The 25,130-nt window shown below is 37.7% G+C and overlaps 1 protein-coding gene across 1 annotated transcript in view; it reads left to right on the top strand.

Annotated features, from left to right (window-relative positions):
* Nucleotides 1-25,130, top strand: part of LOC136413328 (leucine-rich repeat-containing protein 24-like) — an 83,681-nt gene that overhangs the window by 16,460 nt on the left and 42,091 nt on the right. Inside the window, exon 2 of the mRNA XM_066396834.1 lies at nucleotides 22,580-22,625. The gene's annotated coding sequence lies outside the window, so the exon portion shown is untranslated. The remainder of the gene's footprint in view (nucleotides 1-22,579; nucleotides 22,626-25,130) is intronic.

The raw sequence follows: 25,130 nt of genomic DNA, 5'->3' as shown, positions 1-25,130 counted from the left end.
TTTGAGGGCGTTTCCGATTTCTGGTGAAGCGATATTTCGTGTGATTTTAAATAGTGCGTTTAATGCAGACCTGGCAGGCTTCATTGTACCGCCATAAATTGTTTGACTAGACTATTTGGGCGCTGATATCTCGAGAATCCGTGGAGAAATTGCTTTTAGAAACGGCTCAATTAGTCGTTCTCGTTTTCTGGAAAAGTTTTAAGTTTCACATTTTTTTAAATACAAAATTTCTCGCTTGTTTGGATCGTTTGCAGGAAAATCTTTGCAAACCTTCTAAGTCCATTAATGGAGAAACAATTTAAAGCTTCCAGTAGTAAAAATATACTGCTGCTGCTCTAAACTAGATCTCCCAAGGAAACCTGGAAATTCCTTCTTAGATTGCTTGCTAGAGCGCTCATAAAACAAACTGGAGTGGAAGACTCGTATTAAAAACACCTGAAATGTTTCAGACAGTAAAATTTCTCAATTAGTTCTTCAAACACATGTTTGCTGTATGGAGCAACAAAGCGAACTTACTGAGTTTTATATTATATATCAAGTTGCTTTTCATAGACGTTTCCGGATACGTTTCCATTACCCATTTTTACGTAGGTTTACATACAAAGGAGTATCAAGTTTACAGTCCAAGAGGCAGCTTTCCTATGAATTTCCAATAAATCCCGCCGCTCTGAGGGAATTTGATGTTTATTTCTTTTCTCAGTGTGGAACGTAAAAATAGACACGTAATATAAAATTATTATCTAAAGCATTTGCATAGAGGAAAATCACCTTATTTGAGCTTCTTTCTTCCTCTTGCATAGAGCTTTCAGCTCGGCAATTACAGGCATGTGCAGAGTTTTAAATGGCCCTCAAGCCATAAAGCTCGTCGGGCAAGCTCCTGTAAAATATGCCTCTCTAGGACGTAATGGCCTCATTTACTCGGGTTTAATTTATTACGTGTTTTGGTTTTCCGTTAGAAATGATTCACTGCTAAGTTTTACCTGGAATGCTTCTAGATAGTTGTTTAGAGCATTGACAGAATACTCCCACCAGGGTTTTTCTCTTAGGGATAAAAGTCTGGACAGAGACGTGGAGGGAAACTTCGCGGAAGCCAGACGAATTCCTCAAGTTTCTGCATTAAGACCCCCTCAGTTCTGCTTTAGATAAACACGTGGCATGGATGGGTTAAAAAAGGTATTAATATTGTAGTATCGACCGCTGACAAATGCCGGAATATTTACTGGCAGGCAACTTCAACTTTCCCTATTAGGCCAACATTTCGTTTTAATAGTCGGTGAGATTGCATTTCCTCGTCGAAACTTTACCAAACAGGTTAAAGTTAACTATGATGGCCAAGTTTATATATGCCAAAACGATCGTTAACATAATCATTAAACTTTCTAGCTGCGCTTGTGCCAGCTAAATTGAGAGCTATTGTTCTATGAGTAACAACTTCAGAAATGGCAACTTTCTCGGTCACACATTATGAGTACATACATAAACAGTACTCGAATAGCGAATCTAATCATTATTACCTCGAAAGAGACATGGTTGTAATGAATCCAGACGTTTCACTGCCTAACTTTCTAATGTCATTAAAGCAGATTATGCAGCCGAAGTTTATGTGGCTCAAAATAATTGTTAACTGGATCAGAACTTTGCCGAAAGTAAAACAGAGATAGGAGGGTTTAATACTGGTGTAACCCAGTACAAAGAAGGATTCAGTAATGGAATAATTTTCTGTTGGGTATGTATTTCCCATCAGGGTAAGTCATAACGAATGTTTGCTGCAAAGAGAAATGGACCATTAATCTTCCATGTCCGACGTTGACTGCTCACAAATAAATGATACAAGTTTGACTTAAATGGTGCTTGTCAGCATAGTTTTTTGTTTCTGAAAATATGCGTGGATCCCTATTAATTTCGGTCTAGCAGATTTTACAATACGGCAACTGAGAAGCCATTAATATTGTTGTTAAAATACAGAGTGTCCCGAAAATACACTGGCAACCTTTAATGGGTGGTGGGAGGCGCCATCACAAAGTTTTTTCCTTAAATAAACATATGTCCGCAAATGAGCCGTTTAACCACGAAAAAATCAATATGGTTTTGGTCGTTATAACCACTTTCTGTTCGTATTAAACGTTGTTTTGTTGATAAATAAACAATGGCTTACAGTAATTTTTCAAAATGTTAACCATTTGCTTCAATACAAAGATTGCACCGTCAGTCCATTGACTCGCAGATCCTATGGAATATTCCGGGAATAGCTTCTAGATGCATGCGACTGGCCGTTATTCTTACTAAGAGATCTTCCTCATTACGAATTGGCGTTTCGTAGACCAGAGATTTGAAATAATCCTGAAGGCAAAAATCTATGGTGTTGAGATCAGGAAAACGCGCGGGCCAGGCTATAGAATCTCCTCTTGTGAACCATCGGTACATATCGGTAAGTTCTTCAAATGAGAAATTCACGACCATTTTCAAAATAAATTTTGATTTAAAAATCAACAAAATGAATGTCGCTAGGCCAACTGAATAATCATAAGGTACAAATAATAGCTACTACGGTGGTAAAATCCATATCTTTGGAATGTCTAATTGTAATAAAGAAATGTTTATGTCCCCAGCAACAACCGTAGTTAAAACTGAAAATATTCAAAAAAGGAGAGTGGTGTCCAACTAAATCAAGAATTAATTTAGTTATTTGATATAACTTAAAATAATTTATTTGCTCTACAGTCCTTACAGCGCTCTTGCGGGCATATGTTTATTAAAGAAAAAAGTTTGTATTGATGTCCTCCACCATTCCTTAAAGTTTATCGGTATATTTTTGGAACACCGCGTATATGTCCAAATTTAGAATTGATTTCTCTTTTTCTACAACTCAAACCATGGTTAAACTCTGCTATCAAACCATGGTTAAACTCTGCTATAAAATATAGGTGTACAACTTTGCTTCCGCCGTTTTTTTTCCGAATTTCGCGATTTTATTGTAAAAAACTAATTATACCTTTAGGATCCAAAGTATTGTCCATCGCTGGCCACTACTTTCTCCCATCTTTCGGGCAGCATACGAATCCCGTGTTGAAAAAATTGGACATCTTTTGAAGCGATCCACGATTCTATCCAATTTCTTACTTCTTCATAAGACCGGAAGTGTTGGTCAGCTAGCCCATGTGCCATGGATCGAAACAAGTGATAATCAGAAGGAGCTAGGTCAGGAGAATATGGCGGGTGGGGTAGGACTTCCCATTTCAATGTTTCCAAGTATTTCTTGACCACTTGCGCAACATGGGGTCGAGCATTATCGTGCTGCAAAATCACTTTATCATGTCTCTCGTTGTATTGCAGCCGTTTCTTTTTCAATGCTCGGCTCAAACGCATTAATTGGGTTCGATAAAGAGCACCTGTGATTGTTTCAGTTGGTTGTAACAGCTCATAATATATTACGCCGAGTTGATCCCACCAAATACAGAGCATGATTTTGGAACCATGAATAGACGGTTTGGGATATTCCCAAGTCTTTTTGCGTTTGGGATTATCGTAATGAACCCATTTCTCGTCCCCAGTCACAATACGATGCAGAAATCCCTTCCGTCTTTGCCTTGCAAGCAACTGTTCACAAGCGAACAGACGCCTGTCAATATCTCTTGGTTTCAACTCGTACGGCACCCAATATCCTTGCTTCTGAATCATTCCCATGTCTTTGAGGCGTTTTGAGATTGTTTGTTGAGTCACTCCCAATGATTGTGCCAATTCTTGTTGACTTTGACACGAGTCTTCGTCAAGTAATGCTTCCAAGTTCGCATCTTGGAAAACCTTCTTTCTTCCACCGCTATGTTGGTCTTCGACGTGAAAATCACCGTTCTTGAAGCGCTGAAACCACTCACGACATGTCCTTTCACTAATAGTGGCTTCCCCATAAGTATCTGAGAGCATTCGATGAGCCTCAGCAGCAGATTTCTTCATATTGAAGCAGAAAAGTAAAACCTCCCGCAAATGACGAGAATTTGGCTCGTACACTGACATTTTCAATTGCGAATAACTTTATGATGAAGACACAAATAGACTAATATTTTTATGAGGTTATGTTAACAGGTGCCCAAGGCTCCTGCATGCCCACATGGGGTTATTTATTTCGATCATTACTTACCGCTACATACATCTATTCAAAAACGGCGGAAGCAAAGTTGTACACCTAATATAATATAAGTTTTGTAACATTCAACCAAAACCATGCATTTGATGAGAAACTGTATAGGGAACGTTTCGTGGCATGTTCGAAAATACAATCGAACGCTCTTGAGCTACACCAGTTTTTAATTAATGATCTCATCAGACATAAGTCCAAGATAGATACACTCACATTATGCTGTACATGGCCCAAGGTATATGTAAGCACACGCAATATTCGATTCCCAGCATGAGACCCGAGTCAACCATGCTTGTGAGTATGGACTGGTATCCGTGGAAGCATTTAGTCTGGTTTCGACGGTAAACTTATATGGTTAACTACATTAAAAATAATTGAATAAAACTTGGCAATAAAATTAACGTTCTCCATACTTGAAAACTTTTTCAAAATGGCCCCCTTGTGCAATTCCAAATTTGGACACTGTCCAACATAGTAAAATATTGGAATTTTAGTAGCTGAATAATCATAATTTTGTAATCCTGTTACCGTAATGAGTTACTGGTTAGTACGTAATACCCTTATTTTTGCCATTGGAGAACTCATTGGCGAACATTGGTACTCACATTCCATGTATTTTAATTCCGTCATTTTTTTAACAATTTTTTTCTTCAAGAGTCAGTACCAGTTCCAGTAGGCTTTAATTGAGAATAGTGTGCAATTTCATCCTTTCTTGTATGAACAAACCGTGTCAAAGGCGGAAGACCTCTTCACAATAAGATGAACAGTCGTAAATCATTTACATTTTTTTACTGATTTAACTGATTTTCCAAGTTCAAAGGCAGTAATTTCAAATTTCATCCCCATTATTGCAGCAAAATAGAGCAGGAAAAACACCGAGACACAATTTGCGAGCATAATTCCTTAAACTCTAACTGTTCTCAGAATATGAATTAGGGCCCGCTGCAGAGCGCTCGCAACAGGTGTAACTAATAGGAATCTAAATTAATTCCCTGCAGGATTTCTTTGTGCAGCGCCTAATTCCACCCCTTCATCTTAACCCTTGTGCCAACAGGTTAGTTCTGCGATCAATAGGAAATATACATAAGTGGAATATAAGTTATGAAATGTGAGCAGACTTAGCTTTGGACCACTTCCAATGAGGAAAGAATTTTTCGCTTTTTTGTGCATGTACTTAAGTCAATTTTAGCTTTTGTGATTTATCATCGTTACCGGAATATGTAGTTTTCTTTGATGAAAAATGGATGACGACTATCGGGAAAGTTTGCTGGAAAGTATTTATTTTGCACTGCAGAGATATAAATTCCCCAATGCAGGGATTGTGGTTAGTTGCTTTGTCGGGTCTGCTTTCCATCTCCCGTCGAAGTAAAACTTTTAAGCAGGAGATATTATAAATTAGCCCCATTTTCCACTGATAGTAACTTCCTTTAACATTGAACAATAACTTACTTCAACTCAGTCCAACTCTCCAAATGCCATCGCATTATTAAATTTGAGATTCTGTTCAGGAGACAGTTCTTAGTCTTAAAATATTTGTAGTGACGGTAAGTATTTCAGAGGAGTTCCAACTTTCGGAAAACTTCCCCGGAATTGAAAATTGACATAAGTTTTAATTAAAAACGTCTGCAATTAGCGATGGAAAGTTTGGATTGTTTGCGCCCACCTCCGACGCCTGAAGGAACTCTAAATCCTTTGGATTTAAAAAAATACTGATGGAATAAACCGATTGAGGAGGCCCCCAGGAAGGAGTCTATTAAACTCAATATCTGCCTCAAATCAACCGGAATTAGATGAGAAATGGAGCAAAAAATGGCTTAATGGATTGGATTGAGATGCCGGCCTGACCGCAAATTTCACGGGTAACATTATGGTAATGCAACAATCCTTTTTTGCATGGGGAGAAAGCCGGGGCAGGGAATTACAGTTATTAGGCAAGATATTGTAAATTTGAGATTTTTTCCTGTTTTTAAAAGATCTCCAAAATTCGTCAAGGGATTTTTGGAGGTCTATTTTATGGAATTTTTCTAATTTACAATTCAAGAGACGGAGGAATTCGCGCGTATTTGGGTATATTTACAGCTAATTTGGGAATTCCTCTCTATAAATTTACAGTGCGTTAAATCGTCAAATATAATGAAAAAACGAAACTTTATATTAAATTTTATACGAATATTCTAAATTAATTAAACCTGAATGCAAAAATTAAAGGACACTTCGAACTGTTTTCATTTTTAGATTGATGAGGAATGAGAGTTTTGCTATTTTATCAGGATTAAATGTATCTGTTTGAACACGAATAAAGAGACTTTTCAGTTGAGTGATTTCATCAATCACTCGAAAAGGCTCATTGCACTTAACAGATTTGCCTCAGCGCGATCTCATTTAATAGAAAATTAATATGCTGTTTGAAGAGTCAAAAGCCTCATTTGTCACCCATATTTGTGTTGTCGAAATGTTAAAAAAGTTTTGTTTGCATGTCGAAGGCCTGTTGCTTAGATTATATAGAAAAAAAGCAGTTTTCTTTGCACTGAAATATTACATTATACTGAGATATACATTGACTAATAGATCACATCTTGTTCCTTCATTATGACTTTTTTTTATTCCGGAAAAAACCTCATATTTCATGCCTAAAGGTCTAGAAAAAGGAATTATTCAGTAGACTAAGAGAGCCAGAATTTTTTTAGTAACTTGTCAGTTGTTTTGAAAAAGTCAAAAATATTTTTCAAAAAGCGCTAGAGCACTTACCGATATTTTTTGCGAGCTATGTCCAGTTCTACATTGAATTTTTAATTTCTACGTTTCGATTGTGAGATATCGATATAAATTTGCTTTTTGAACTGGTTACGCCGCCGCAATTACTGCACGTAAAGTTCGGAATACTCTGAATTGATGCGAAATCTATTCCTACTGACCAAAAACACATTTCCCCATTAATATTGTCCAGTTTATAGGAAAAATCACGCTTTTTTCTATGGCAATGTTCTTCTTAATTGGACTTGGCATCGTTGAATTTTTAATGTGTCTGGGCGAAGGACAAATAATCTCGAATTTCGCTGATGCATGCTGCGAATTTTTCAAAAAAAAACGTAAGAGATTGGCGTAGGAATTGCTGAAGAAACATGTGTAGAATGACCAGGAGGAACCTACATACACGAAAGAGTTAAAAATTAAAATATGTGTCAGTTTGCACAGAGTCGAATCATTCCCTCAACTCAAAGAGCAATTCCAGACATTGACAAACCTCAGAGATGTTCCCCTAATGAACTGCTCTTACTCTTTCTTGCTAACAAGGGAATGTAATAATTCCCGGGGTGATAGAAAGACCGCCCGAGTAGTGACTGAAACATGAGAAATTAGTGGAGCCTCTGTAACGAATGCCGCTATTCCCAACTTTGTCCGTGAGATAAATTTGTCAGATAAAGTTGTCGGAAATCCAGGCCTTTCGCAAAGTCATAATAATTAATGGTAGGCTGAAATATTCGAAAATAAACAGTTAATGTGTTGTATGGCGGAATGCAAATGGTTGCGAATTGAAATCGTAAACAAAAGGGCATTGTTTCGGCCCATCTACTTCGTTTTATGGATTGCGGCAGGGTTTTGTTGTTTACGCGCGTAGAAGATTTTTCACTAAAATATCACCAACAGCGGAACAAGAATGAACAGGCCGTTTCATCTTTATTTAGTGCTCCATTACTGGGGTGAATTATTTTCTGGAGCCGGTGCATATAAATAAATCTTCCTGCCTCAGGACAAGGAAAATCCAGTTAAATTTAGGGCCGGACAATGACATTACTTGAACACGGGAACGGCGTTTAGTCTAAGTGTTAAATTATTGCCTCAGACAGCAACCTTTATTGCTTGTCCCATCTGTTCGTTGAACTCGGATTTATTTAATGGTTTGCTGATATTAGGAAATTTAGGGCCCGCTCATTCTCTGCGGATATTGAATCTGGACACGTGTAGAAATCGGAAAATAAAACCGTTAAAACACCATCTTATATTGAGACGAAATTGAGTCCATAAATAAGGGATACCGTTTAAAAATTCGACACTGTTTGAAAACCCATTTCCAGCAGGTAATTTATTTGCAAATTTTAAACTCCTTATTCCATAACTAGGGTATAATATAGCTATATACATTCGCATCGTGAACCCCACTATCGATTTTGCAATTTTCTCCAACCTTTTGGGTATAAGGGCCCGCTAATACCTGCCGTCGTAGAGAATGCTCAATCATCCCTTATTGAAGTTTAATAAACAATGAATGTACGCATCTATTGGGTTTTCAATAGGGGCTCCCAGCCCCCGTTGAGCGCGGTTACATTAATAAATAGTTGTTATCAGGCCCGACTATACTCGTATAACTAACCTCGTTTCGGAGTTGCAGATAAGAGTCAAACGAAAAGTTTAATTTTAGCATTGATCTTAATTAATCCAGTTAGGAAGTTTCCGCCTTAAGCTCATGGGTTAATAGAAAATATTATTTAAGCTAGAAGTTTCCGGAGTTTGCTTTTGTTCGCACAACTTTTAATGTCCCGGGAAATATTGCAAAATATGAATACTCTTTAATCTGTATTTATCGTCGCTTTTATCTGGGAAGTGAAACCTTCCTCAAAGTTTTCACAGTCTCGAGCTTCGGAAACTATTTCTCACTGATAAAAATACTCATAAAACCAAAATAAATAAACGAATTTCCTCTCGCCGAACATTCATGTTTCGATCATCAATTCATTTGCTTTTTTACACAGGACCAAAACAGTTCCTGCAGGAAACACGTTCCATTGTTGTTTCTCCATTTTTGTCGTTGCAGCAGACAAAAGCACTTCTTAACTGGATGAAATATATTATCCGAGATAAGGGCCAGCGGGTTTTTCCGTCTTAGCCAGAAAGGAAATAAGATCAAACAAATGAGGGATGTTATCAGGGTGTCTAGCAGTGCAGGGGATATGGTACATAGGCAATTTGAGCGGCCAGTTTGGAAGGCATGGACATAAATTTGCTACCAACTTTTGCAATTTTGGAAGTGTCTGAAGATGACCGATACCTCAAATAACATTTCGTAGAAAGTATTGAAATTTTCCAATAAAATTTCTCTTGGTGTCCACATTTTGGCGCAACATTGTGGCTTGTTTTTAATGAAATTTCTTCTGATGTTTCAAGATTACTCAGCGTCAAACTGAGGTATCCCGGGTAGATATAGAACGAAAACTTTCAGATTGAGCAAAGAATTGGTATACAGTACGTCACAATTTCAAAGCTTTGAATTGCCTATATTTCTGAAGATTTAAATTTTTTTTAGAACATTCAAAAACCACTTCGACAGAGTAGAGAGGAGCCGGTTTAATAGTGGTTGCAAGTTTCTACATGTACTCCTAAGGGGGGGTAGCTACCTCAAGTCTCAAATTTTAAATTACAACACCTGTCATATATCTCATTTTAAAGGTTTTTGTCAACTACTACATAAGAAATCTAGTTTCAATTTTTTAAAAATCAGTTTTTGAGAAGTTGCAGCATTTTTAATGCAGAAATATCGTATAAAAAAAACGCCAAAACAGTTCAAAATGTTCACTGGTTTTTCTAAACAAAAAAATAGTCAGAATTTAATGTCTCTCACTTTTTCAGATGTTTCAGGGATAATGGATTGACATACTTCGGTACTTCGAAGCTGCAAATCTTGCAAATTGGTGGGCTTGATTTTATAAATAACTTATTTAGTGTGACCTTAAAAAGAATCGAGGGGTATTAACTCCGGTGAGCGCGGTGGCCACTCTATTTATTTTCTGCGACCAATCCATCTTCCTGGATAATTGGTCTTGTTTGTAGGGTGTAATGTGGTTGAGCACCATCCAATCGAAGATGTAAAAAATTTTCATCTAACTACAGGTCGTTATCGATAGAGTTGGGTTACCTATTCTTCTTGCGAGTATACGTCGAAACTTTCAACCCCTATTATACTCCCTTCCATTCTGCCGAAACACGTTTTCAATGTTCTGAAAAAATGCTAACTTTTGGAGTTATAAGCAATCCGAAGTTTTGAAATTTACACATTGTATAGCTTGAGCTCTGAGACAATCAAAGTTAACACAATCAGAAGTTTCTAATTTTTAGTAGAATTCTAACTTACAAAATATTCAAGAAGATGTGAGAAAATAATTATAAAATTTACTATTAATTAAAACGCATTTCTTCCTGAAAAACTCTTCTTAGGAGCACTGACATCCTTTCAGAGATCTGGAAGAACAAATTAAAAGAATTTTCTTTAAATTCCGTCTGACCTTTCAGTTGAAAATCTGACTAAATGAGAAAGAAAGCGTAGGATTGGCCTGATTTTTATACAAATGAGATGGAAGTTGTTTAATTTTTTATCGATAGTTCGGAAGAATCTGCACGCTGCAGGATGCATTCAAAAGCAGTTTCTTTCCCTCACTTCTCTGAAGAAATCGGACTTTTTCATTGAAGGAACGTACATTGACGCTTCTAAAATTTTCCCTTTGAGCCATAAAAGAGCTCAATATGGAGGCGTCACATTCGCAAAAATCACCTCCCTTCGAGAGATGCATCCGAGACGTGTATTTGTTAACAAGTTGGATATTAAAGTCGGAGCTCGTCTTGCATTCTTCCTGTTCACACTTTTTCCAGGTTATTCTTTTCTTTCACTGCAGGCCCTAACTTTAATTAACTTTCTGGAAACTTCAAAACTTGAGCCCCCTGCTAACGTTTGTTATCCGTTCTTGCTCCATTAGCTGTTTGACGCCTCGAGACGAGACTCGTCCAGTGTTTAGACACTTAATTTCCTGTTATTCTTAGAAGGTGTTTTATTCTTATAAATAAATACCTTTGGATTTTTGGCCTGAAAAATAGATTCTTTGCAGGAAATAACGTCTTCCCCCACACCCTTGTGTCGCATGCGGAGGAAATGAGGCTTTCTGCGCTGTAAGAAAATTCTGTATTCCGGAATATTTTCCCTTTTGTTCAACGAATTGTCAGTAATTTAATTTCTATGCTCTTTGAATTTCGGTTGTGTCATTCGAATATCAAGACCATTGAAGTGCTTTCCGTTGCAAATGAGGAAAGTTTCAAGGTATCGAATGAACCTCAAGTTTTATTTGAAGTCCGACGTTATTTAGAGGCCTGGAAATCCCAGGCATGAAACTTAAATGTATTTTATTGCGGGCAGTCACGGAAATTTATCGCGCAATAAATAATACCTAAAAGATATATCTTCAAGTATAATTTGAACAAACAATATCAAAACGTAAAATGCGGCCTTTTCCTCTTCCTTTTCGGCTTTTGGCGCTGCTTATTTATTTTTATTTCACCATCTAAGCCGGAGATATAAAAAGTATCATTGTTTGTGAGCCTCTGAATATATGGAATTGTTCTGTTTGGGGTAATAACTTACTTCTAGGACTAATGGTAAAGAATTTACACGAGAATTTTCAAATTTTACTAATCGGGGGATAAATCCGCAAGTGCTTTCCCTACTTACCTCCGAGGCTGAACATCCAGGAAAGGCATCTCAATTCAGAATGTACGACGAGCTGGAAGTAAAAGAGGAATTATTTGAAAAAGAAGACCAATTGAAGTAATGCCCATCAAGTATTTCCTTACCGTATACAGGTAAGAATGTACTATTGTATACGTATGTACTATTCTTCTGTTTACTCAACTTGGGAATGTGGAGTCCCCAAGTCAATTAAAGGATTACATGGTGCGAGGTGAAGCTCTAGTTTAATGCCATATTTGCTTAATAGAAATGTAGACAAATCTACAAGAAGTATACTTTCTCAATACGTGAAACTCTATCATCCTGCGAATGCATGAGCCTCGGGACACTCAGTCTAAATGCGTGTTATGCTCTTGCATAAAACGAACGATTGAAAATGTCCTTTATTTTTGTTAAAAACTTAATATTCCATAATATCCGCCGTGTTTCATGTTGTATAGCAGAAAAGTCTCTTAACAGATATTTGCATACAAAAGGAGCAGAATTTCATTAGCCAGCCCTGGTATTGTCTTTGCCGGCATTCATGCCTGCGTTTCGTTCTGAAAAACAAAAGCTTTTCGAGCTTAAAGCTTTTTCGCGGCATTTTCTTCGAGGACTAATAGTATCGTTAAAATTATAAATTTCGGTAAACACACATATTTTCCCCTAATTTTCGTAGAGACATCCATCTGCAAATTCCCAGGGAAAAACCCTTGAGGGAGTCGAATGGGACTAGAGGCTTTTACGGATTATCACTTTAGATTCCTGTCACGTATCTCCGTCAAGGAATTCTATGATGCCGTAATATGAACAACTAAAGCATCGGCTCCGGTAACTTTAACCGAGGGTGCCATTTTATACAACTCCAGTGAAAGAGGGCTGAAAAGATCTTATTTACCTAATTTACTTATATGTATATACAAGCCCCATCGGGTAGAAAGGGAAAGGGGGAGTTTTATTTGCCTGACTGATTTCCATAAAAGTTCTCCCCATTTCCAATTTTTATTTTTACGTAAGTTTTCGTATAAAGGCGTATCAAGTTTACGGTCCAAAGAGCAACTTTTCAATGCATTTTCGATAAATCCATATGAATATGCATGTTGTTGTCTGCATGCGATAAGATGGGGACATAAATGCTTTGTCGACACATTGATGGGCTGGATAAAAAAAAACTCGTTTGAACTCAATATTTATAAGACATCATGAAATACCTACATGCAGCTACGTGCCTGGAATTCAGGAAACCATTAAGCCCTCTTGTTAGTTGCGATCCGGCGGGGCAACTAAAGGCTTTCGGGGCAATCATGTGGAATTATGATGTAGAGGAATTCCTCTAAAGGTCAGTTGAATGGGCGATGAATTAACGTGGAAGTTTCTGGTAGGGTTAATTGATCTACGACAAAAGTTACACCCGGAAATATTTCATAACTTCCGGTAATTCCAGGAGATCCAAGTCTGAATGACAAAACAGATTTTCGGAAGAAAATTATCAGAACATCTGGGATAAAGGATTAACGGTTCCATCCGCAAAACACAATCAATTACGAACATTCCCAAGAATTTTTCGAGTATGTTTTGTTGACGCATACAGACTTGCTCCATTCCTTGCAGTCTTGCAACTGAGCATCTCCTCAATCTGCGCTCAAATTTTGTTTGTGAAAATAATTAGGGAAAGAAAGTTTGTCTACTGCAAGCTTTACTCTGCTTCTTGCCTTTATCAATCCTACAACGTGTCAGTGCTTCGAGGTGAACAATCAGTGCCAGTTAGTTAGGTGTTAGTCTGCTGCCGCTTATACAGGATGTCCCTCAAACAATAGTCGGGGAAATAGAAGAAATCGTCAACATTTTGAAAGAGCTCCTATAGAAATTTGAAAACAAAAATTTCGATGAAGGGCATCTAAGGATTCAAGCTCTGAAGAAACTCTTCTTGGCATTAGATCTATGATGATAATCAATGAACGGGCCCGCTTTTTATTAGCATCAGTGACATTGTTTAAAGTTCACAATTTGGCTTCCCCTACAGATTATCTGCGACAAAGTTCAATTCGAAAATATTTCATAACGTCCAGCATTCATTTCAATAATTCCAATCGATCTCTAGCCACTCTAGAGAGATAATAAAACGTTTAAAGTTGGTGGAAGTTTTTAGCTTCTTGGGAGCCCATAAAACAACAGCTATAGTCGAAACTTCGGCCATCTGAATAGGGCAGATACGACGAAACACGAATCTAGTTAAAAGTTTTTCTGTAGTTTCTGAGAAATATTTAGTATAGTAGTGTTAGTTTGGAGTAATTCCCTTCAATTCAGTATTACTTGAAATGAATGGGAATTTGAGGGGTTTGCAGGTGTAATTTACCACAATTTTTTCTTGTAAACGTCAAACTGCCCCATGCAAATGTTCTCATCCTATTCAGATCAGCTTTGGTCCATCTTAAATTAAGCTTACGATTGGAGGAATGGAACAGCTACAATAGGAGTAATGAAAGATTCATCCCATAGGACCAGTATACGATTCTTCTGGAACACTAAAACAAAGCAAAATAGGAAATAACACCCCCATTAAATTCGTCTATATTTGGGCGATTGTCCTTTATACCGTTGTTGGGGCTGTATTACCTTAATGAGAATCTATAGAAAACAGGGCTTGATTTATAGCTAACCGGGTCAAACAAAGAGGGCCATAGGCTGTCTGGATCCTATTGTTTCAGCAATTTTTGGCTTATTTTAGTGAGCTGAAATTTACCAGAAAGCGGCTTCAATTTGTACTTAAAATAGCGGAATTTATAAAATTGGCCCCAATTAGTTTAGTACAGCCCACATCAAGCGAAACGGCGCTTAGTTGTAGAAACCGCTGTGGTTCGCAATTCCACCGAAACTTTTACGTCGGTAATGAAACTCAGCTTTGGAACTGCCGTTCCAGGCCATTATGGGCTACCCCTGCTCTTTATGATCCCTGATTTAAGCTTAATAAAACAAATATAAATTTACTTGCCTCTTCGTGCGCAAAGTAGTTCTTATGCAAACTACTCCATAATTAAACGCACCTATGCCAATAATGGGCGTAAGCCGAGAGTGGACATTGGTTTCCATAGAATTTGCTTTAGGGTATTTGCCCTAGCATCCCATTAAAACCTGAACCTTTAGAGGGTCTATTTTAGATTATTTTTACTCGGATATGAAGTTTATAACTGAATCCAAACAGAAAGGAGGGGATAAAGACTTAAGTCACTGGAAAATTGATTCCGCAGGAAGTTTGCCGTAAACAGCAATTCTCACTTCTTTTTTGAAAGTCAACATAACTCATCTCTCTGGGTAAGCTAATTGCCAATTAGAGACATCGTTTGGAGTTATCGTCAATTATTGACAAGGGGCCGAATTCAGAGTGTGCAATGCCATAGAGGGCATATTGGAAATGTTGCCTGAAAATTCATGGACCGTGTCTGATCATCTATATGTAAATAGGTGGCGACATTTCCTAGTAATAATCCAGAGGATTGTTTGCGTGCTAGGGGTGAGACGAAAAACGATGCATATTGGACAGTCCTCAAAACTCAACTATGGTTTGGTCAATTCTATGTTTGTAATAGTAGAACATCCATTTGATTTACATGTAGACAAAATTACAAGTCCGGGTACACCGCCCTTCCCTCTATTTGGAGCTCATTGCAACCCGATTGTAATTAATTATTATTTATAGCATTAAATGATGCATTAAACGAAATGATATTAATAATGAACTGAATTTGTAATTACAGCAAGTGTTACTAATGAAGTTTTATTTTGGTGTGCCTGATTTGAAAACAGGCCTAAAAAGCTTCGAGCGCAGATACGGACTCAGCGGCATTTTCAAAATCAACAATGTTCTCAGTTGGATCAGATATTTTTGATCAAACTTCCAGATTCCTGGATTGGAGTAATATTCAACTCAATTTCCGCAGTGGTTAATGTGCTTTCAAATTTGGACCTACAGCTCGAAAATCCTGTTCACACGAGGCTGCAACTTCTCTTTGCCTTTCTGAGATGCAATGTTTCTGTGATACCTATTTTTTCGCTTTGAAAGCGCTCCGGAAAATCCTTAAAAATGCAGAAGCAATCCATATAAATGGATTAGAACGAATAACAACAACTTAAGAGTTAAAATTTCTCCTGAAAATTTCCGAAGAAGGACGACAGCAATTTCTCTCAAGAAAAGCTCGAATTAATCGTTTCAATGAGTCCTAAAAGCTTGCACAAACCGAGTCGGAATATCTGTTTTAATTTCTGAAAAACTGGGTAAATTCAATACCTTTTTAAGTTTAGCGTTTACATAAAAGTGGATGGAACGAATATGAAGTGATAAAATTACAAAATGGAAATTTGCAAGCAGATTTGCTTTGCAACCATTCCACTGGTCGCAATTGATTATTACAGGCAGATAGAGAAACAAATTGAGCATGAATGGTAACAAAATGAAGTAGATAATTGAAGAAATGTCGCAAAAATTTGATTTGATGTTGAAATGTGAGTTAAAATCAACATATCCGGCAAACATATTAGCATCTGTGAGCTAAATCAGCGCATTTAACCGAAGCGATGCTTGAACAAATCCCAGAACTTTCATCTAATTTTCTTCCGAATACCTTTTTAAAATCGAAATGCACTGAATGATGAAAAACGCAAGTCTACCAGGGATATAACCCGTTTAAAACACAGGAACTCCTGGTCTGAATCATCGATTTTACTAATTCCCTACTCCGCAGCACCTCCTTATTAGGCCAATTAAACGCTTTTTGCTGCAAACTCTTAAAGACCGGAGCGATTGCAACTACAATGCCCTAAATCGTCTTTTTTGGTTGGTCTTTTATCTTACTGCCATTTGGAGCTAAGTTGCGACATCTCCATTATGTGTACTATGACTATTTTATGTGCGAGTGCGACGATTACAACAAAAAGCGATCTCGAAAAAGAGAAAAACAAATAATTTTAAATTTCCTAGCACTAAAATTACAGCTCGGAACGGCACTGCTGTAATTTTGTCTTCGCCTTGTCTTTTAGTTCTGCTTCATTTGCTACGAAGGTTTTTATTTTACTTTCTTCGCCATCAGGAATTTCAATTGAAAGTTTCAATTTTTATTTGGATTCAACTTTACGGCCCTGATTAAGCTCGGGGGCAAAAGAGCACCCACAAACATCTTCTCTCTTATAGTTTCTGTTTTCTTTCGCGCTCTCCTGTCGATACTGGATATACATAAATCTCCCCTTTTCGGGGTTTCCATTAGACCTAATAAAAGCCAGAACAGCAATAGACGTGAAAGGCCGAGAAATCCGACTCAACCGCAACCTTTCAGCCTTCGCATTATGTCAATATAAATTATTTAAGACCGTGATTGGAAATTAAGAGATGCATTTCCAGGCTTAAGTATAATGTGTGCAAAGGGATTTGCCGGCATCAGAACCAATTTCTAAACTCTCTGGGAAAGCCATAACTTTCCCGAAACTGCATGTTACAAGCGAGGCAACTAGGGAATAATATTTGCGATATTTTTGCCTGGAAATAATATCAGCTTTAAATTACACATAACGTTTCCGTATCCGTTTCTGGGAACTCACTTTATATCTCCCCTTATAAATCAGATAAATGGTCTAAAGCTACAACTACGGCAATGTGACATAATGGTATTCAATTTTCCTTCCGTGCCACGTTATGGTTATGTCTGTCTCGTTTTCCCTTGGCGGATTATCCTTTCTGCGTCTCAGTTGACAAAAGAATCACTTCCCAAGCCCGGATTTACATAAATGGAAACTCTTAAAACGGGTACCCGTCGGCAGGGTTGTTTCAGATAATATTATTCCTCCGAATTAAGTGTTGTTTCGTCTCTTGTCGGTTTGCTCTTACCTGTATAATACATCTGGTAAGTCCCGAAATGAGCCTTCCCAGCACCTAATGGGATTACATCTACTTCCCCGATTTGTTGCGCTGCTATAAAACTACCCCCAATTCGTTCCTCCTTGTTATGGCCGAAAAGATAACATTTAATTTGATATACTATGCAGTCATCCACGAACTTCCCCGAAAGAAAGCCTAGAAGAACGTAAGTTTCAGGAAACTGTCTGCAATTGAAACTTCCCAGTTTTCTTTTATGGGACTGTTCTTTCGGCACTGAATTGATGGAGTACAACAGTTCATAACTTTTGATTAACAAAGCTGATAATTCTACAACAATGGATCTGAATTAACTAGAAACTAATTGCAGTTGCTGTTTGGATAAGTAGGCAAATAAGTACATAATATGCGAGCCAGATTGTATTTGCCCACTGCACTCAAACGTCCAAACAAGAATTTCAAATGTCAGCCAGTGGTTAATTAATCCTGTTTAAGTCGAACCGGAATTTGCCATTCAAATATGTATAGAAGGCTCAACTTATGGTATTTGAATGCGAGCTTAGTGTTTAAAGCTCATTTCGGATTATTTCTTGTACAATATATTAACCAATGGCAGTCAGAATATTCAGATCAGAGGATAAACACGGCTTGAATGGTGCAGATTCGTACGATATCGTGCAAAAAAGTGGAATAAAATTGTTGGAGAATAAAAAACGAGTTTTACACTGAAAGTTTGGTAAAATTTCTCACGCGTTGGAATTTATTACACACATTCACCATTTCATGAAGAAACTCGGTCTTAAACTTCGTCAATATCTCGGGAACTAAAAGAGGCGGAGCACCTAGTGCGCGCTGATAGAGCTCATTGAGGGGCTTAATTGAATTTGTATTCTGAATGCAATTTCTCTTCAGGTTCCCACAGTGTCACTGTCTTCCCGTCGTTGTTTATATCAAAACATTAATTGTAGGCGCACTTTGCAGATTTTCAACCGCAAGTGCAAACATTTTTCTAACGTTGGCAGCGCCTCACAATTTACCTATTCGATCGATTTCGGAGATCTCTGAAGGCCCCGGAAATGTCTCGATCCTCTGAGCTTCGTGACGATTAATCGATAATTTGCGACCTGTAGAGTTCCAGAACCGAAACGAGATTTACAAGCTTCGAATTTCCCCTGCATCACTGCTCCGGAAATACGAGAATCAAGTATTTTCAAAAATTTGGTAGGAAATTTAATAAACTATTTATGACCACATTAGCATCTATAGGGGCAATTCCACATATCAATAATGTGCAGGCATGTTAATTACGTAATATGAAAATTTTATTGGTTGGTATGTTGTGACCATAAACGTATTGCACCAATGCTGGATGAAAATAGTCCAAATCTGGATTTTATATTTTAGTATTCTAACTCCATATTTCAATTTTTCCCACCTCAAAGATGAAATTAGAAATATCATTTGCTTTACTGGTTAAGGCACATTTTTCGTAGTGCACGAAAAAAACAATTTGGCAGAATAAATTCACATAAAAAGAATTACTTTTCTGCCTTTGAAAATTGGCAAAGTGATCCATTAAATGTTAAGAGAATTAAACTTTACATTAATGAAAATCTATACTCAATTCAATTTAAGTCTCAGGGAGAGGTAATTTTATATATTTTTAAGAAGTTCTTGATTTTCTCGTACTTATTGAAAATCGTGAGATAATTTTAGTTTTCCATCCTGGAAAATCGACAGCGTGCGCTACAGAGTTTTAAGTAAATTAAATGTACATAGAGGAAAATCTGTAGCTTGGTTCAAGTTGGAGTACAAAGCCAGGCAGGCAGGTCGATTTTCTCGTATTTGGAATATGGAAATTTGAATTTCCTAAACATCGCAATCGACAACAGACCCTACTGGAATTTAAGTAAACTTCATCTTTAGAATAACATCACGGTAGAGGAAGATCTATGCTCAGCTCGAGCTATGTGAGAACAGAAGTTTTAATCTCGAGATCACTTGAGTTTCCCAACCTTGGAAGCTCCCAGCGGACACTACTAACTTTCAAGCAAATTAAATCTTGAAGTTGACGTTACAGACGAGCTTTAGATAGCTGTTCAATCAAAAAAATGATTTTGACTCGAGCTTCAACTAAACTACAAAGTTTCCTAGCAATCCATCAAGACATAATGAAGAAGATCCACCCTGTAGTGACCCCAAAGAACATGTTTCAGGCGGGAATCTTTCTATTTTGAAGATGGCGATGACAAGGGTCATGAAAAACGGAGAGAAAACCTTTCCAGAGGGCTGCTCGAGGGAACTAATTACTGGAGTGATTTAAAGGAATAACACCCGCAAAAAGATGATATTCTAAAGCCTGGAATACAAGCATTTAATTCCTGGAAAAGGTGCGTTGTGGTGTTGACGAGTGAGTGTAATTCCATCCGGAATTAAAACGGGCTTAGGCTGTCAAAAACTGGGTTCGCAATTAAGTTGGCATCAAGGTTTCCGTAATCCCTCGGGAATATTATTTTCCTTGTCCCTTGGGTTGGACCATTAAACCGAGACAAAAGAAAGCGCTCTTGAATTATTTCTTTCGTGTTAATTGAAACCGCTATCTTATCATCACGCTAAAATTGCCGCCTTGAAATTAATTGTGCGAATCCTTGCCGATATAGAGAGAAATCATTTTTCCTCCATCTTTTCTAACAAGCTACATAAGGACATTAAGAACTTTGCAGCAAAATGGCAAAGAAACCAATTTTATTCGCGTTAAAATGCAAATGAAAATATTCAGTCGAGAATTCCTTTTAAAAGATTTTCGCTTTGAAGCAGAAAACTTACTATCATGGAATGGATATCCCATTAGGAAGTTATTAGAGGACAACTCAGTGCAGATTTGCATGTCTAAAACGAGAAAACGCTTCATAAACGGCGCATTAAAACACTTTCTCCAGACTGCACCAAATTCTGGAAGATCGCTGAAACAAAAGAGTGGACGAAAGCCTGCTTGAACATGAAATCAAATCAGCGCTACATAAAAGGAAATCGCTAAGTAAGCACTTCCTTTAAAATGAGCTGTTAAAATGCAAACGGAAAAACTCTACTTTCCAATTGAAGTTTTTCTTCGGGGGATTGCCTTTGTAGTGAATAACGAAGACCCATAAAAGCGGAGCGGATCTAGGATGTTTGTCATTGACAGGTTTATTTGCCAGAAGTTTTGTTTATTGTTATTTTTATTGCTTTTGTTACTGTTGAGGTAATCGAGAGGATCCTTGAAAGCGATTAGAGCCGCAATATACCAGAAATATTGGCTCGTGATAGAAAATGACATGTTTCCTGATTATGGGAAGTCTGGTTTTATCCAGCCTCCGTACGCTTCAGAATCGCATTGTGCACGTTGCTAAGTTTCTATTTCGAAATTTATTCGGTTGAATTGAGGCATTCTTCAGTTGAACAGAGGAAATCCGAATTTTCGAACTTAACCGAGAAATTTTCGGGATTAATGATCAAAACAAGAATTTCAGATTAAACCGAGGACTCCGGATCGTTCCGGATTTCGGCTTAAATCGAGAAGTCGGTATAATTCGAAGGATTTTGGCGTAATCTGAGGACATTCAAATTTTCAGATTAAACCCAAAAATTCGAATTTTGGGATGAAGTGAGAAAACTCGAATTAAATCGAAGAAGCAAGAAATCTTCGGATTAAACCGAGGAAATAAGAAATCTTTGGGTTAAACTGCGGACGGCCGATTTCTAGATTAGATTGAAAAACCGGAAAAACGAATTTTCGGACTGAGTTTCTGGTTGACCCAAGCGAAACCAAATTTTCCGGGTAAGAGCAAGTAAAAAAAATGGAAATCTTCCAGATTGAAAAGCCGATTTGTCATTGAGGTACTCCTGTAAACATTTCTGTAGACACAATCCTGTTGAGATAATTTCCACAGCAATCAAATCTTCCATAGCTTTCATCCGAAGACTCAGCACTTAAAACAAATAATTTAATTTCCATTCCATCCAGCCTAACCCCAACTTATTTCGTCGCCAGCTTGGGAAAATGGCACAATTTCCATATTTTATTCTCCCGAGCAGGTCGAATGAAGATCTCATGAAACGATGAAACTCATTCGGTGTTTGGGCTGACTTAAACAGGAAATTACAGGTATAAATCTTGAATGTAAACGGGAAAGTTTAACCCATTAAGTGTCAAGAGCACTTACAGGGAATATTTAATTTTCTGAGTAATTAAACCTATTACGGCTTCTTCCGACGAGGATAAAAAAGTGGGTCCACTGTGTGTCCTACGCTTTCACTAATTTCACTTTGTGTGCTAACACCTTATACGCAAGGGAAAGGGGAAGCTTAATTTGGGTGTCAGTGTTAACGAGAAAAACAACGAGATTAATCTGGTCTTCTCACCAATCTCAAGGGGGATTTTCGATAGCTTAGCACCAACCCCTGACAAAGAACGCCGCGAAAGAGGACCGATTCACTTTGGATGTTTTGGGACAAAAAAAAAATGGCATAGTCGCGAACAAAAGGTCACACAAAAACGACATGAAAAATGGTTGCGGCTGCTTTAAGTGACTTTAAATGTAAAAAATATCTCGACATAAATTTAGAGCCATCTCTCAAGAAGAGGGACCAACGAAAAAACCTGCGATTTATATAACGCACTTTTATATATAGAGCTGTTCCTGGGATAGGGAAAAGACGGTAATTTTTTGCTCGTAGGGGCAAACAAAAGTTTCTTGGCAATAATTCAGCTCAGATATAACCGCGTCCAAAGCCATTTCATATTTTCCGATCTCATCGAATCCATATTATCTCCACAATGGCACCATTATCCCAATAATATCCCGAAAACAAGGCCGAATTTAGAAGTGAAAAATGTAGATAAGGAAGGCGTGATTTATGAGAGCCGGTGTCATTATTCATGCGAGTTTTGCCTTCGGTTAAACCGGAACAAGAATGATAGTCCCTGGAAATTATTAATAACGATTTTATTTCGGCAATTTGTCTTTTAAGGCCGCTAAATGATCTTCTTTAATTCGATTTTGCGTTCAGAATTAACCATTAATCGTCAAGTTAAAGAGAATTTTTGTTCTAGATTCAAACGGAGCCTCAAAGGGACTTTTCATCAGAGATTTTCATGGGTAAGTTACCAATTCAGCCATTAGATTATAACGCGAAATTAAAGCCTATTTCGGGGTCATAATTCACACTCCATGGACCGAGAGTAATTCCTCCGACAAAGGTGGATTACATTTGCATGGCCATAATTTCATTGGCCTGAAACGACTTCCGTATAATGTGAAATATTAAAAATTTAAATTATGGAAGTTTAGAGGCTCTTCGCGACCTACTCTCCGCTCCGAACGTTTAAAAACGTTAGCGTTTTTCAGATGAAATGCGTTCTCATTTGGGAGTAAAAATATTCCCTGTCTGTACTGAAAGGGTGCTTTTTCGGAAACGTCTTATAGGAATGAAAGAAAATGCCCTGCCAACCTCTATTTAATGCACTCAATTAAACGCTCTCTTAGCTCCATCAAGAATATTTCCTGCGCTCGCTAATACTGGCACTGAAATTTTCCAATTTCACTTTATTTCCAATTTAAAGACGTAAAAATTTCCCGAACGAGCACTGCAAATCATACCCCGGGAATCAAACATCGCGAATCTACTCAAGTGAAACCTAATTACTCCAATAAATATGCAGATTCAGTTGAGCAAAGAAGCCTCCCATATTTCAATGCTTAAAGGACCCATAGTGGCTGTAATAGCACGTCATTAATATTGCTACTAATTACTTTTGCCAGCTGATGTTGCACTGCCACATTTGATTGATTCTCACCGGATTGATTCGGCCCTAATCTGAAAGCTTTAAAGGTAAATTCTGATTGGAAATTTATTACTCCAAGCCACGGACAATTTAAATCTGCAGGAAAAGACGAGTCTTAAATCAAAATCTCTGCCATCGGCAGGAAGGGAAATGTGGAATTACTTTTAGCGAGCATCTGCAGGAATTTGTTTCAGTTTACGACCTCTGGTATAAATCTATATCGGACATTCCTGCTGCGATTTGCAAGTAAAACTCGCAGATTGCCTTTGACAGTTTTAATTAAAACTGCAAGGCTTTTTTGTAATTATTACTGAACGCATGGATCGCCTAATGAAGATATGGAGGAAATGTGTGTAGTTCCATTAAAAGCCTACAATTTCGCTATTGACTGGAGCTCAATCACGTTCCATGAGTCCGGGATCGTCACTCATTCCAAGCAAATCATGATGTGACGCGCAACCCAAATTTAAAACTCTGCATATTTTATGATCTTTTGAAAGCTTCCCTCTTCAATGCTCAAAATGTCGGTTTTATATTTCATTTTAGGAAGGGACCCTGCCCGATTATTAGACCCTTGCCATTTTTCCACTGAAATATTCAGACCCGGTTTAATTCGACTTTAAGCTCACAATCCGCCAAGTTCAGATGAAAGTAATATTTAATTGTTCATGAAAGTTTGCAACAGCCTTAATTTAATAACGCGTCCTTCTCGGACTACTTTTAGCGAGGTCAGAAATTAGATTGCAAATGCTCCTACACGTTCTTATTGGCCTCGCTTCAGACAGAGACCGCTCTTTTTTCCACCTAGAGCATTGCATTTAATTGATATTATCCGGTAGAATCCTAGTTTGCACACTTAATTAAGCAGTCCCTCGCCAAATATCCCGGTTATTTGCTCTGAAAATTCCACAGTCACTTAGCCAAACATTTTGGCGGCTTCCAACCCTCTATTAGTAGCCAATCTCACGTTCCTATAACTTCCCCACTTCCCAGAGTTGCCCATTACAGACGAAGACAAACATCGGTGTTTTACAAATGACGTAATATACGGATCCGAAAAGGGCAATACCGATAATAAAAACCAACATTTTTCCAGGGATCCAGGCGGGATTGCTTAATATTCTGGATGCAAACACTACTCCTTAGAGAAATCATATAGTTCCACGAAAGATACATCTTTGTATTGATTTCATGGGTAACAATATTGTGCTCACGTTCGCCATTTTTGAATATCCGCGTAATTTTTATTGTTATTTATTGGTGCATTTATCTTCCTCGAACCCTCGAATAAAATTTAAGTAAACAAATTGCTCCTGGCTGAAGTTGGCAAGCTTGTTTAAGAAGTCTCAACTTACAAATGTCCCGCAAATTGGACATGGTCCCAATAGGGAACCCCTACATAAATTATATGTTTTGTGACAGCCAGGGTATTATACCTCGGGGAAATTTTGCGATCGGGTTTTTGAAAAGTTTCATGGATAAGTGCATTAAAAGCATTTGCATGACAAGAGAAGTCTGGGAAATGCAAGCATTTCTTAATAGATCTGAGATTTGTTCTTTCAAGTTTTCTGGTCAGGACAGCTTAACAGAGCGGAATTTATCCCAGAACTGAGGATCTCCCTCGTTTAAATATGGGCGCACGTTCGGGTCAGATATAATACAACTGCGGAAATACTTACAGTCAAACAGAGGAACATTAAACAAGCCATTTATAAGTTCATTATTTTCGAAACTTGGGAAACTCTGGGAAAAGTAGAAAATGCTCTAGAAAAATCAACCCATAATTGTGGTCACGACAACTACTCCTAAAGGTCTTTGA

This window comes from Euwallacea similis, chromosome 13 (assembly GCF_039881205.1).
Source record: "Euwallacea similis isolate ESF13 chromosome 13, ESF131.1, whole genome shotgun sequence".
Lineage (NCBI taxonomy): Eukaryota > Metazoa > Arthropoda > Insecta > Coleoptera > Curculionidae > Euwallacea > Euwallacea similis.
This window is presented reverse-complemented; position numbering and strand designations above follow the sequence as displayed.